This window comes from Neovison vison, chromosome 11 (genome assembly GCF_020171115.1).
Source record: "Neovison vison isolate M4711 chromosome 11, ASM_NN_V1, whole genome shotgun sequence".
NCBI classification, from domain to species: domain Eukaryota; kingdom Metazoa; phylum Chordata; class Mammalia; order Carnivora; family Mustelidae; genus Neogale; species Neogale vison.
In genome coordinates this window covers 214,153,662-214,168,132 of record NC_058101.1, presented here as the reverse complement: position 1 = coordinate 214,168,132, position 14,471 = coordinate 214,153,662, and the positions used below count along the sequence as shown (strand labels likewise).

General features: G+C 41.0%; 1 long non-coding RNA gene across 1 annotated transcript; it reads right to left on the bottom strand.

Moving 5' to 3' along the window:
* Window positions 1-28: 28 nt before the first annotated feature.
* Window positions 29-13,667, bottom strand: LOC122889215. The gene is made up of 5 exons (XR_006380849.1): window positions 13,594-13,667; window positions 3,129-3,150; window positions 1,326-1,414; window positions 1,029-1,103; window positions 29-92 (listed from the first exon to the last, which is right to left on the bottom strand). It is a non-coding gene; the product is annotated as an uncharacterized LOC122889215 (long non-coding RNA).
* Between the last annotated feature and the right edge of the window lie 804 nt (window positions 13,668-14,471).

Here is a 14,471-nt window from a genome sequence, read left to right as displayed (position 1 = left end):
GGAGATTTCATCCCCCAAAACAAAGTACCTTTCAGTTCTTCGTTTTTTGATGTCAAGGCTCTCAGCTCTTGATCCGCCAGTGCATCTTGGGCCTTTAAGACAAATTTGAGAAAAGACATATGAGGGCACCTAACAGGACAGGATCATGGAGGGCAACAAAGAAAGCCCTTGAGGCATAAATAGAATAAGGGGAAAGTAAAGAAACTCGTTCATGTCAAAAAAAGCACAAATGGCTTTCTTAGAGGAACTGATATAAAATAATATTCTACTATACAAATTGGGCTTGCTATCATCCTTCACTGCTCACGTATTTTGTGGGATTTTCTACATAACTTGGAGGGCAGTGCTGAATGATGTGATGATTACCCAGTTCTGAAATAAGCCATACTTCCTAGGCCTTGAAATTGCAAACCTCATCGGGGTGGTCCTAAGTGAAATCACAGCTCACGGTTCAGTAGGAGTTGCAGGTCCCAGATGCCCAGGCTCTACTGCGTAAACAGAACACGAGTACACTGCACTCACCTCACCCAATGAACCAAAAGCCTCCCAAGCCACATTATAGTACAATTAACACCTAACTTTTCCCACATCAACATTCTTGATATTCTTTTCTCTCTGAGCTTGTAAGAGAGCCTGTTTACAATGAAGGGAGACCTTCAAATTTTCATTAATCTCTTCCACCTTTTTGATGTTCTTCAAGAAAACATATTGAATGAGTAACAAAGATTCATTCCTTGGGGCACCTGGGTTGCGCCTGGGTAGCCCAGTCTGTGGAGTGTCTGACTCCTGCTTTCGTTTGCCTCAAGTCCTGATCTCAGGGTCATGGGATTGATCCCTGCATCAGGCGAAACACTCGGCATGGTGTCTTCTTGGCATTCTCTCTCTGTCTCCTTCAGACCCCCTCCCCTCACTCTTTCCTTCTCTCAAATCAATCTTTGAAATAATAATAATTTTAATAATAATAATAATATTTTATTACATTTATTTCTGCTGTTAAAACACATGTCAGGCAAAGAAAGGAGTCTTACTTTTAATATACGTACTCCAGCAAGGGAACACTTATGTTCTCTTTTTGTTTCTTCTTGCTTCTTTGCTTCCCTGGCCTATAAAAAATATGAAAAAGGAATTAGAAGTCCAAAATAGCATGTTAAAGAAACCTATATTTGTGACTCCTTTCACAAAGAAAGAGGCAGTACTCTACATTTGTGAAGCTTCTCCTACTCAAGGACCATTTCTGGGTGCATGATATGATCGATAGAATGAACTACCAGAAGGTAAGTAACCAAAATGAAATCACAAGAAAATATTTGAAAGGGCACACATACCTTCTCCTCCCAACTCGCTATGTTTTTTTCAAGATCCCTGTTTTCGTTTTTAAAATCATTAATCTTCATCTTGATTTGGTCTAAAGTAACTGAAAGGAGAAAGAAGAATTTTAAGATAATTAGCAAAAACAGCGACATTGAATAATCCCAATATATTAGCACCAGAGTACATTCTCTGACACTTGGGTGTCACTAACTTGCTAGCATTCCCATTGTGCCTGAAGGAAGCATGTTGTAGCAGCATTTGAAACCTAAGACTTTCTATATCAGTGAGATTCCTACTTAAAATGTTTTTCAAACATAAAAATAAAAAAACAATCGAATGCTTTCTCATTTTTCTCCCACCTGTAAGCACCATTCTTGGAAAATTCAAACCTTGCATATGCTAATGTCATCGCCAGAGATGTGACTGAAAAATCAAGCATCCTAGCAACTAACATCTCTCTCCTCCAGTGACTGAGATACAAAAGCAGGTCCCTGCAAACAACCCATAATGAGCAAAACTATACTTTGTTCCTGCTCAGTGGAACGTCCACTTCCAGGTCCTACTTGGAATTCCACACAAGGAAAGCTCAAGATGTCAGGTGAGTGACAACTCACAGGCCTTCAGAGACTTTCTGCTGCTCAGAGATCGCCTTTCATGGACCCCAGGCTGGGGGCTCTAGAGGACAAGATCTCTGCTATAAACACACTCCATGTTACAGAGAGTCTTTGGAGGCCCTGGATAATGCACAAGACTTAGAAGACAAGCTTTTTTCATCACAACAGGAGAATGTTACCCTCCACCCTTAAAGGAAAACAACACTCATGAGGAGACTGATGGCAGCTGCATAACACTTGAAAGGTCTAGAACACAGACTCCTCTAAGAGCCACTTCATTTTCTTATCGTGGGGCACCTGGGTGGCTCAGTTGGTTAAGGGTCTGCCTTCTGCTGGGATCAGGAGCCCAGGTCCTGGGATCGCATCCCACATCCAACTCTCTGCTCAGCAGGGACCTGCTTCTCCCTCTCTGTCTGCCTCCCATTCTGCCTGCTTGTGCTCTCTCTCTCTCTATCAAGTGAATAAACAGAATCTCTTAAAAAAATAACTCTCTAATCTTGCCTCAAAGTGCAAACTTCTCTTCTCCTGACCCACTGTGAGCACTCTCCTGCTCTGAGACCTCTCTTCTCACCAGTACCACTTCCACACTCACAAAAACGAACAACAACATTCAATGGTTTCCTAAGTGCCAGGTGGCCACCCAGGCTGTCATCAGCCAGCACCATGGAATCACCACAATCCATGAGCCCCACACACTATCCATTATCCCCTCTGGCACAGGCTCTATTCCATTCATTCTCCCCTGGCAGGAAAGGCCCCCTCCACTTCAGACTTAAAACCATGGTTTACTTCTCTCCTGTGACACACGCTCTGCATGGCAATATCTGCCTTCTTCTCTAAGTGTAGCTGGTTTGCTAGACTGAGTGTTTTCTCCTCTTGACATTTCACCAAGAGCCAGCTCATGGTGAAGTACTCTCTCCAGACATCACGCTGTCATCATCACTTGCCTCCTAAACATCTCTCTGCAAAATTACACCTTGTATTCTCCCTAGTCCCACAAAGAGTTCCTTCTCCTGGTCTCATAGAAATGGCAACTCCCTCCACACTGTCACTTAAGACTCCCCATGGGGAAGAGAAGCATTTTCAAGACTTAAGTCAGTGAGACATCAGAAGTCACCATATTTATCCTGCATCAAATTAAACACACATCAAACACGGGTACTGAGAATTTTTGGCAAAGAAAACTGAAGCCCCAAATCTTACCTTCATATTGTCGAGGCTTTATCTAAGAGAGGAAGAAACAAAGATAAGCTAGATGACAAAACATATTATGAGTAATAATCTATAGTACAGATAGTACCACAATTGAAATCCAAAGATATTAAAACAATCACTTTGCTTAGCAGCATGAATTCACAGGATTAAAATGGAAGATATAATTAGAATTTCTGATGAAGTCATCATGGTTCACAATAAATTTATGATAAAGAGCGCAGTGTGTTTAACTTATTTTTGCCCCCAAATTCTATTCACATAGTATTCAATGAATGTTCAACCTATTCAATTTTGACAAGGGATCATGCAGACATTGAAAAAATATACATTAATTCATTATTTCCCTAGCTTTTTTCATGTTAGTCACCACACAGTCTGTCATTAGTTTTTGTTTTCTTGTTTTTTTTAATTTATTTTTTATTTATTTTCGGCCTAACAGTATTCTTTGTTTTTGTACCACACCCAGTGATCCATGCAATCCGTGCCCTCTCTAATACCCACCACATGGTTCCCCCAACCTTCCAACCCCCAAGACTTAAAACCCCTCAGATTGTTTTTCAGAGTCCATAGTCTCTCATGGTTCACCTCCCCTTCCAATTTTCCCCAGCTCCCTTCTCCTAACTCCCCATGTCAACCATGCTCCACCAATAAGTGAAACCATATGATAATTGACTCTGTTTGTTGCCTTATTTCACTCAGCATAATCTCCTCCAGTCTCATCCATGTTGCTACAAAAGCTGGGTATTCGTCCTTTCTGATGGAGGCATAATACTCCATAGTGTGTATGGACCACATCTTCTTCATCCATTCATCCATTGAAGGACATCTTGGTTCTTTCCACAGTTTGGCGACCATGGCCATTGCTGCTATAAATATTGGGGTACAGATGGCCCTTCTTATCACTACATCTGTACCTTTGGGGTAAATACCCAGTAGTGCAATGGCAGGGTCCAAGGGGAGTTCTATTTTTGATTTCTTGAGGAATCTCCACACTGTTCTCCAATGAGGCTGCACCAACTTGCATTCCTACCAACAGTGGAAGAGGGTTCCCCTTTCTCCACATCCCCTCCAACACATGTTGTTTCTTGTCTTGCTAATTTTGGCCATTCTAACTGGTGTAAGGTGATATCTCAATGTGGTTTTAATTTGAATCTCCCTGAGGGCTAGTGATGATGAACATTTTTTCATGTGTCTGATAGTCATTTGTATGACTTCATTGGAGAAGTGTATGTTCATACCTTCTGCCCATATTTTGATATGATTATCTATTTTGTGTGTGTTGAGTTTGAGGTGTTCTTTGTAGATCCTGGATATCAACCTTTTGTCTGTACTGTCATTTGCAAATATCTTCTCCCATTCCATGGGTTGCCTCTATGTTTTATTGACTGTTTCCTTGGCTGTGCAGAAGCTTTTGATTTTGATGAAGTCCCAGAATTTTATTTTCGCTTTTGTTTCCTTTGCCTTTGGAGACATATCTTGAAAGGAGTTGCTGTGGCTGATATCGAAGAGATTACTACCTAGGTTCTCTTCTAGGACTCAGATGGATTCCTGTCTCATGTTGAGGTCTTTTATCCATTTTGAGTTTATATTTGTGTATGGTGTAAGAGAATGGTCGAGTTCCATTCTTCTACATATAGCTGTCCAGTCTTCCCAGCACCATTTATTGAAGAGACTGTCTTTTTTCCACTGTATATTTTTTCCTGCTTTGTCAAAGATTATTTGCCCATAGAGCTGAGGGTCCATATCTGGGCTCTCTACTCTGTTCCACTGGTCTATGTGTCTGTTTTTATGCCAGTACCATGCTGTCTTGGTGATCACAGCTTTGTAGTAAAGCTTGAAATCAGGTAACATGATGCCCCGCATTTTATTTTTGTTTTTCAATATTTCCTTAGCGATTCGGGGTCTCTTCTGATTCCATATAAGTTTTTGGATTATTTGCTCCAGGTATTTGAAGAATAATGGTAAATTTTTGATTGGAATGGCATTAAAAGTATAGATTGCTCTAGGCAGTATAGACATTTTAACAATGTTTATTCTTCCGTTCCAAGAGCATGGAATGGTCTTCCATCTTTTTGTGTCTTCTTCAATTTCTTTCATGAGTGTTCTGTAGTTCTCGAGTTCAGATCCTTTGTCTCTTTGGTTAGGTTAATTCCCAGGTATCTTAAGGTTCTTGGTTCTACTGTAGATAGAATCAGTTCTCTAATTTTCCTTTCTGTATTTTCATTGTTAGTGTATAAGAAATCCACTGGTATCTGTACATTGACTTTGTATCCTGCCACATTACTGAATGGCTGTATTAGTTCTAGTAGATTGGGGGTGGGGTCTTTTCGGTTTTCCATATAAAGAATCGTGTCATCTGCAAAGAGAGAGTTTTGACTTCTTCATTGACAATTTGGATACGTTTTATTTCTCTTTGTTGTCTGATTACTGCTTCTAGGACTTCTAATACTATGTTGAACAAGAGTGGTGAGAGTGGGCATACTTGTGGTGTCCCTGATCTCAACGGGAAGGCTGCAAGCTTTTTCCCATTGAGGATTATATTTGCTGTGGGTCTTTCATAGATAGATTTGATGAAGTTCAGGAATATTCCCTCTATCCCTATACTTTGAAACGTTTTAATGGAACGGATGCTGGATTTTGTCAAATGCTTTTTCTGCATCGATTGAGAGGACCATGTGTGGTTCTTTTCTCTTCTCATACTAATTTGTTCTATCACATTGATTGATTTGTGAATGTTGAACCATCCTTGTAGCCCATGGATGAATCCCACCTGGTCATGGTGGATAATATTTTTAATGTGCTATTGGATCCTATTTGCTAAGATCTTGTTGAGAATCTTAGCATCCATATTCATCAGCGATATTGGTCTGAAATTCTCCTTTTTGGTAGCGTCTTTGCCTGGTTTGGGGATCAGGGTAATGCTAGCTTCATAGAAAGAATCTAGAAGTTTTCCTTCTGCTTCAATTTTTGAAACAGTTTCAGGAGAATAGGTGTTATTTCTTCTTTGAAAGTTTGGTAGAATCCCCTGGGAATCCGTCAGGACCTGGACTCTTGTTTTTCGGAGATTTTTGATCACTGCTTCAATCTCGTTACTAGACATCAGTCTATTCCGGTTGTCGAATTCTTCCTGGTTTCAATTTTGGGAGTTTATAGTTTTCCAGGAATGCATCCATGTCATCTAGGTTGCTAAGCTTATTGGCATATAAACTGTTGATAATAACCTCTGATGATTGTTTATACTTCCTTGGTGTTCATTGTGATCTCTCCCTTTTCATTCATAATTTTATGAATTTGGGCTTTCTCTCTTTGCTTTTGGATTAGTGTGGCCAATGGCTTATCGATCTTATTGATTCTTCCCAAAACCAGCTTCTAGTTTCATTGATACGTTCTATTGTATCTCTGGTTTCTCTGAAGTGTCTTCATTCTCATTGGTTTCCATGAATTGTTTCAGTTCTTCTTTAATCTCCTGGTTGATCCAAGCATTCTTAAGCAAGGTGGTCTTTAGCTTCCAGGTATTTGAGTTCCTTCGTAACTTTTCTTTGTGAATGAGCTCCAGTTTCAAAGCATTGTGATCTGAGAATATGCAGGGAATCATCTCAGTCTTTAGGTATCGGTTGAGTCCTGATTTGTGACCCAGTATGTGGTTTATTCTTGAGAAGATTTCGTGTGCACTTGAGAAGAATGAGTATTCTGTTGTTTTAGGGTGGAATGTTCTGTATGTTTCTATGAGGTCCATCTGTTCCAATGTGTCATTCAATGCTCTTGTTTCTTTACTGATTTTCTGCTTCGATGATCTGTCTATTTCTGAGAGAGGCGTGTTAAGATCTACTATTAATGTATTCATATCAATATGACTCTTTACCTTGATTAACAGTTTTCTTGTGTAATTGTCTGCTCCCATATTGGGGGCATAGATATTTACAATTGTTAGATCATTTTGGTGGATAGTCCCTTTAAGGATTATGTAGTGTCCTTATGTATCTCAGACTACAGTCTTTAGTTTAAAATCTCATTTATCTGATATGAGAATTGCTACCCCAGCCTTTTTTTTTGAGGTCCATTGGCATGAAAGATGTTTCTCCATCCCTTCACTTTCAGTCTAGGTGTATCTTTAGGTTCAGAATGGGTTTCTTGTAGGCAACATATGGATGGGTCCTGTCATTTTATCTAATCTGCAACGCTTTGCCATTTTATGGGAGCATTTAGGCCATTTTCATTGAGAGTGATATTGATAGATATGTTTTTATTGACATCGTGCTACCTTTTAAGTCTTTCTTCCTGTAGATTGTCTCTATATTTCTGTTCAATACTATTGTTAGGATTTTTCCTCTTTTACAGAACTCCCCCCTTAAGATTTCCTGCAGCGTTGGCTTGGTGGTTGCATAATCTTTTAAGCCTTGCCGGTCTTGGTATCTCTTTATCTCTCCACCCATTTTGAATGTCAGTCTTGCTGGATAAAGTATTCTTGGCTGCATGTTATTCTCATTTAGTGCCCTGAATATCCTGCCAGCCCTTTCTGACTTGCCAGGTCTCTGTGGACAGGTCTAAAACTATTCTCATGGGCTTTCCTCTCTAAGTAAGGAGCCTCTTTGTGCTAGAGGTTTTCAAGAGATTATACCTACAATTATGATTCCTCAATTTGACTATCAGGTGTCTTGATGTTTTTCTGGAATCTATAATCTTGGGTGGAGAACATCTGGCCTCTAGTATATGAATGCTGGTTCCATTCACTAGATTGGGAAATTTTCATGAAGGACTTGTTCCACTATATCTTCTAGACTTCTTTCTTTCTCCTCCCCTTCAGGGATTCCAATAATTCTGACGTTGGAACGTTTCCTGGCATCATTTATTTCCTTGATTCTGTTTTTGTGGTTTCTAAGCTGTTTGTTCCAGGCTTCCTCTTGATCTTTCTCTCTATCTGTTTGTCCTCCAGATCACTAATTCCATCTTCTGTCTCAGTTAACCTAGGTTTGAGAGAATTTAGATTTGATTGGAACTCATTGAGAGCATTGTGAACATCAGCCCTGGTAACTTTTAACTCTGCCCTAACATTGTGAACATCCTGTCTGGTCGCTTTCAGCTCGGCCCTACCTAATCAATTCCGTTTGGTCATCCATGGCTTTCTCCAACCTAGATATTGCCTGGATAAATGTTAGCCTGAATTCTCTTTTCGACATATTGTCTATGTTGATAGCCCTTAGCTCTGTTGTGGAAGGTCCATCCTCTGTATTTTTCTTCTATTGGGTTTCCTCCTCCTAGTCATTTTGGTGAGAGATGACTGAACAGATGTAGTTGCATGTATCGACCGTGGTGCCGTCAGGGTGCATTCTGGAACTCTTCTGATCAGTCAGGATTCCCCACCCAAATGAGAGAAAAAAGACAAGAAAAAGAAAGAAAAATAAGAGAGAGAGAGAGAGACAGGAAAGAAAGGGAAGATGAAAGAGAAGGTTCAGCCCAAATGCACCCCAAGGTAAGATTTATGAGGTATACAACGAAAACAGAAAAAGAAAAAGACTAATAAAAGAATATAACAAGAGAAAAATATATAAATATATGCAAATACAGGAAGAACCTCGTTGAAAAGAACCCCAAGTGTAAGATTTATATACTATCAGGACAAACACAAAAACACAGAAACACTGGTGGAAGAAAGAGATGGGAGAGTGGTTATAAATTCTCAGTGTGGCTAAGGAAGTTTGTTTTCATCCTTCCTGGATGTATCTTGATATCTTTGTTAAAGGACTCAACTTTCCTAGGATAAAGGGGGATTAAAAATTGGTTTACCTATAGGGGTAGTATTGATTGGGGAATGGGGATTACTTTGAAGTTTAACTCTATATGAATACTAGAAAATAAAAATAAAAAAGGAATAAACTAAACTAAACTAAAATTTTTAAAAATTCAAAAATTAGAAGTGCAAAAGAGAAACACAGGTGTATGCATCATAAAGTTCAGGATGGAAGTTTATTATGGAATTTGATGTGCTGGACAACTCACTGTGATGGTAAATAGGTTAAACAATTATCTATATACAAGACATGAGCCAGAATAGTGGGAACAAATTAAAAATAAAAGTTGTCCTATGAAGTAGTGGTGGTGGTTCTCTTGTAGTCTTTTTTTTTTTCTTTCCTGGTTGGTTTTCTTGGGGAGGTGCCTGCCACATTGGTTTTCAGTCAGTAATGTTCCCTGAGTTAAGTCCTCCAGTCCCCCTCTAGGGAGTGGGCTCTGAGGAAACCGTTTTTTTCAGGCTTTTGTTCTCTGGAGGTTTTTATGTTTGTTCACCTTCCCCCCCACCCCCGCCTTGACCTCTTTTGATGGTTTTTGTAGGTTTAGAGGAAAGCAAACTTTACCCTGAATTCCCTCTCAGAGAGAAGCCTCAGTCTGTTCTTCTGTGGGTGTTGCGGAGCCCATATAAATTTCTCCTTGGCTGCTGGCAGAGTAGGTTCTGAGTCGTGGTCCCTGGGGACGCAGGATCTTCTGCTTGTACCCAAAAGCATGGCAGCAGCGGCTGTCTGGGATCTCCAGACCGCCAGAGAGGTTCTAAGCAGCGATCACACTCTGAGATTTTACCCGCTGGCCCAGGCTGGGAGTGCCTAGTCTTTCTGGGTCTAGGAGCACCTGGGTTGCGTGTACCACTTTCGGGGGAGGCTGTGGGTCGCGTGCGCGTCTCAGGCTCTGAGAACGGGTGCAGGTCCGAAAGCACCAGGCTGGGCCTTCGTGCACCTCTCATGTGGGAGAGTATGGGGTGCTTGTGTTAGGCTCTGAAACAATGGCGGGTATCAAAGAGCGCTGGCTGGGCTTTTGTCCCTCTCTCAGGGGAGGATGAGGGATGCGTGCATTACACGCGCTGTAGCAGGGCTCGCACGTTCTGCCGTCCTGCGTGGCTCCCATCCCCTCACAGGAGCCAGAACCCACGCAAACTCAGGTGTGATGGAGGCTCTGGGACCAAGATCTGGTTTCCTTGTCACACTCTCTCTGGCTCAGAGGCAGGGGAGGCTGTCCTGGGACTGGGAACTTAAGCCCCTGTCCCTAGCTGCCCCGATTCCCACAATTTACCCGCCGCGTTCCTTTGCTCTTTTGGAGTGCTTTCAACCAGTCTCCAAGTTAATGCTGGTCCACAGACACAGGGCACGCTCGCTCGTATTAGGGTATTACTTTCCAACTGGTCAGCTCTGGTGGCACCCTCCGCCTTTTGTTTATCTTGCAGTATCAGTCCACCTTTCCCACTCCGCTTTACCTGCCCATTGGCAGGTAAAGAGTCTTCTGCCTCTGTAGAGATCCAGATGTGTAAAATTCTGATCTCAGGCTGATTTCATGGGTGATCAGAGTTCTTTGGTAGGTAATCAGCTCACTTTAGAGTACAGGTTGAAAAGGTGCCTCCTCCTACTTTCCCGTGCCATTTTGTCCCTCCTGTCATTAGTTTTTGATGTAGTGTTCCAGGATACACTGTTTGCGTATAACACCCAGTGCTCCATGAAATAGGTACCCTCCTTATTACCCATCACCAGGCTCCTCATACCTCTCTCCTCTAATACCCTCAGTTTGCTCTCCAGAGTCCATAGTCTCTCATGGTTCATCTCCCCCTCTGACTCTTTCCCCCCGATTCATTTTTCCCTTCCTTCTCCAAATATTGCCTATCTATTCCTTATGTTCCACAAATAAGTGAAACCAAAGGATAATTGACTTTCTCCACTGGACTTATTTCACTTAGTATATTTCCCTCACATTTTTGCAACCCAGTATCTGCACTGAAGTACAGAATCTGGGACTATTTTAAAATACTGAAAGAAAGAAAATGGAAGGAAGGAGGAAAGAAGGCAGGCAGGCAGGCAAGGGAGCAAAGGCTGTGTCAAGGATATGCCACCTCTTTCCTTCTCTACAAAGCTATCCTGAAACCTTACAAAGAGTTGGCTGTTTGCTGAATTCACACACAGTTATGGCACATCAGGTGCTATGAAGTTTTCCAGATTGTTTAAATGCAGTGTCATCCAAAAGAAGTAAAAGCCATCGGATGAGATAAAGAGTGGCCCGTGATGAGATGAAGCATAAGCCATGACAGAAATGACAGCTGATGTTTCCAAAAAGGGGAGTGAGGCAATTCAGATTTGAGTCACCCTCATGTTATTATAGCTCAATAACATCTAGGCAAGACCTCATTTTGACACCATTAACATATTTCCTGTTTTAAAAGATTTACAGGATAATGAGAGGCTGGGGCCAACCCCCAAATCTTGCCAGGTTATTGGAATATCACCATGCTATCAATAAACCAGTCATAGTATGTTGTTGGGGAGAGTGCATCAGGGGAGAGAAATCAGAAAGCCATGGTTATTCCTTTAATTTCACATGTTGATTAGGAATCTCTGAGCTCCTGTGGCCCATGTCACCAACCCCATGGGCAGGGGAAGTGGAAAGGTCGATGGCTACACCAAATATATAATATTTTTCTTTTCTCTTTGAAGGGAAGTATTCTCCATTGTAAGGGAGAGGGGGAATAGTCCAACAGAGAAATAAACTCAAAAGAATTCTTTCTTTTTACAAAGGTCTGCCCTCAAATGAAACTATGTCTCCAGAGTCTAACTGGCGGTTTCCCAAAGAGGGAGGGAAATACTCAACTCCAGTGCCATCTCCTCCCTGTCTCACTGGCGAGGACCTCAGTCTAACCCCGAGCCAGAGGAGCAGAAAACCTCACCCTAACTCCCACTTACCTCCCTTCCTTCAAAAGGACATGGTATCTAGCTTTCAACACAACCCTACAAGGCATGCTGTACGTAAAAACCATCACAGCAAGCACGAGAATCACACTTTCTGTGGCAGAAGTGACGGGGAGAGCAGGCTGGACTTTAAAATCTCTTTGATGTATGATACTGGGCCTAAGGGAAAAGTGCACAAGAGGAAGAAGAGATGGTAAATGTGGGCAGAGATAGGAAACTCTAAAATTGTAACATGTTGTCTAGAAAGACAACAACACCATTATAAAAATCAAGAGTGCTTGTGCTGGCTTCATGAAGAGACTCAAAATAAACCAGAGGAAAGAATCATTGACAGTAAAGAAACTTCCAAAAAAGAAACACAAAGACAAAAATTACACAGACAACACAGAAAACCCAAGACTGGTAGGTCATTACAAAATGTGTAACACACACATAACAGGAATACCTATTCCTATAGGAGAGTGGACGGAGAGCTATTTGAAGCAAAAATGACAGAGGATTGTCTGAAATTAATGGAGTTACCTAATCAAGAACCAGGAAAATCAAAACATTGTAAGCAGGATAAATACCAAAACACAAACACAAACAATGATCCAAAAACACCAATGTTTCCTAATTTAGAATATTCAGCTACAGATCATTAAAGACAAAGAAATTGTTCTGGAAATCTGGAGCAGGGATTGGGAGTGTGTGTGGGAAGGGGAGAGGTGAGCAGTAACACCTTACTCCAGAGAAAAAGGATAAGAACGACATCACACTTCTTTTCAGAAACCGTGCCATCAAGAAGGATGAAGTGTTTATACTGTTTAAAGGAACATCGAGCTAGAAACCTGTGGCCAGTGAAATGATCCTTCAAAACACACCACAGAGTAAGGAAACCCGTCAGGAATAATGACGGCATTATTTCAATGATGAGGGGGTCAATTCTCCAAAAAGACACAACAATTTCTAATGCGCATGCATCAACAACAGAATATCAGAGCACATGAAGCAGAAACTGAAAATATTGCAGGTGGGAACAGATGAATCCATTCCTACAGCTGGAGAATTCAAAATCCTCTTATCCCTCATTGACAGATCCAGAGATGCAGGAGTTCCATGAGAACACAGTTGAACTGACCAGCATCACCCATCCACCGCATCCACACACATCGGCAGAATACTTAATTCAACAATGAGGTATAGAAATTCTGCTCAAGCTCACATGAACTGTCACTGAGAGAGCCCATATTTGGGGCAATACAACACATAGGAACCACCACAGGGATCGAAATCACAGGAACTATGCTCTCCGACCACAGATGTCTCAAACTAGAGATCGAGAACAGAAAGATAGCTGGAGAAATGACCGGAGAGAGAGAGAGATTCAACAGCCCACTTCTAAGGAAGACATGGGTGGAAGGGCAGGTGGGTGGAGGGATGGGTGAAGGAGGTGAAGGGAAAGAAGTGTGCACTTTTTCTGCTGAGCACTGAGAAATGTACAGAATTGTGGAGTCATGTTGTACACCTGAAACTCACATTACACTGTTTGCCAATTATGCTTGAACTTAAAAAAAAGAACATAAGGATTAAGAAGGCACTTCAATAGAAATTTAAAACTACATCAATCTAGGTGATAATCAAAATTGACATATTAGAGGGAAATTTGTAGTACTGAATGGACATAAAAATGTCCAGGGACTAAAACATTTTTTGCTTATTTATGAATGAAAGTACAGAAGGTACATTAATATACTTACAGCGAGGATGGTTCTCCAGAGGTAAATGAGAAAGGCACAAGTTCCCAAGAAGGCAGTTAAAATGAGAAGCTTCCACAGAACTTTAATCCCATGAGGGCCAAGATGGAAATGGTCAGGCAAGGAAAGGACAAGCTGAAATACCATTTGAGACAATGAGGAATCTCAAAGATATTTACTGTGTATCTGTCACAAAAAATCAACTTTACAAACACTTAATCAGCCTCCAGGAGGTAAGCATACCTCTCAACTACCTCCTCCTGGAGGAGAAGGAGCACAGAGGCATTTCCAAGGAGCTGGGGCAAACTTTTGGCAGTGATGAGTATGTTTATCAACTTACCATGATGATGGCTTCCTTGTTGCTTACCTATGTCTAATATCAACAAAAAGTATTCTTTGAAAAGATGTTGTGATCATATATACATTATAACACACTAAAGCTTCAGGCAAAATCTAATAGACAAAGCTTAAGAGATTTTATCTACAAGCACATTGCGATTGTTTTTTCTATAGCTAACAGAACTTGAGAATTTATAAGCCAACATAAAATAAACAAGGTAAGTCAATGTAAACTTAGAATAGGTAAGGAGTCAGTGACTTGTATTGTACATCCATGAAGGACCTGGAAAAACTCCTTTGGACCATTTCCAAAACTACACCCAAAATTTATGGACGAATGAGAGAAAGCATGAATAGAATTTGTACTAGAGGTACAAATGAGCACATTATATGGACACATGTTTATAGATCAGGACACAAGTGAGAGAGACAGGAGGCTGCTCATTAATATGACATGTGATTATTGCTCAATAAAAATAAATCAGAGTTACTGATTAGTTTCTGAAAACATTGATGTTTTCTTTCAATGTTCACTCTGATTC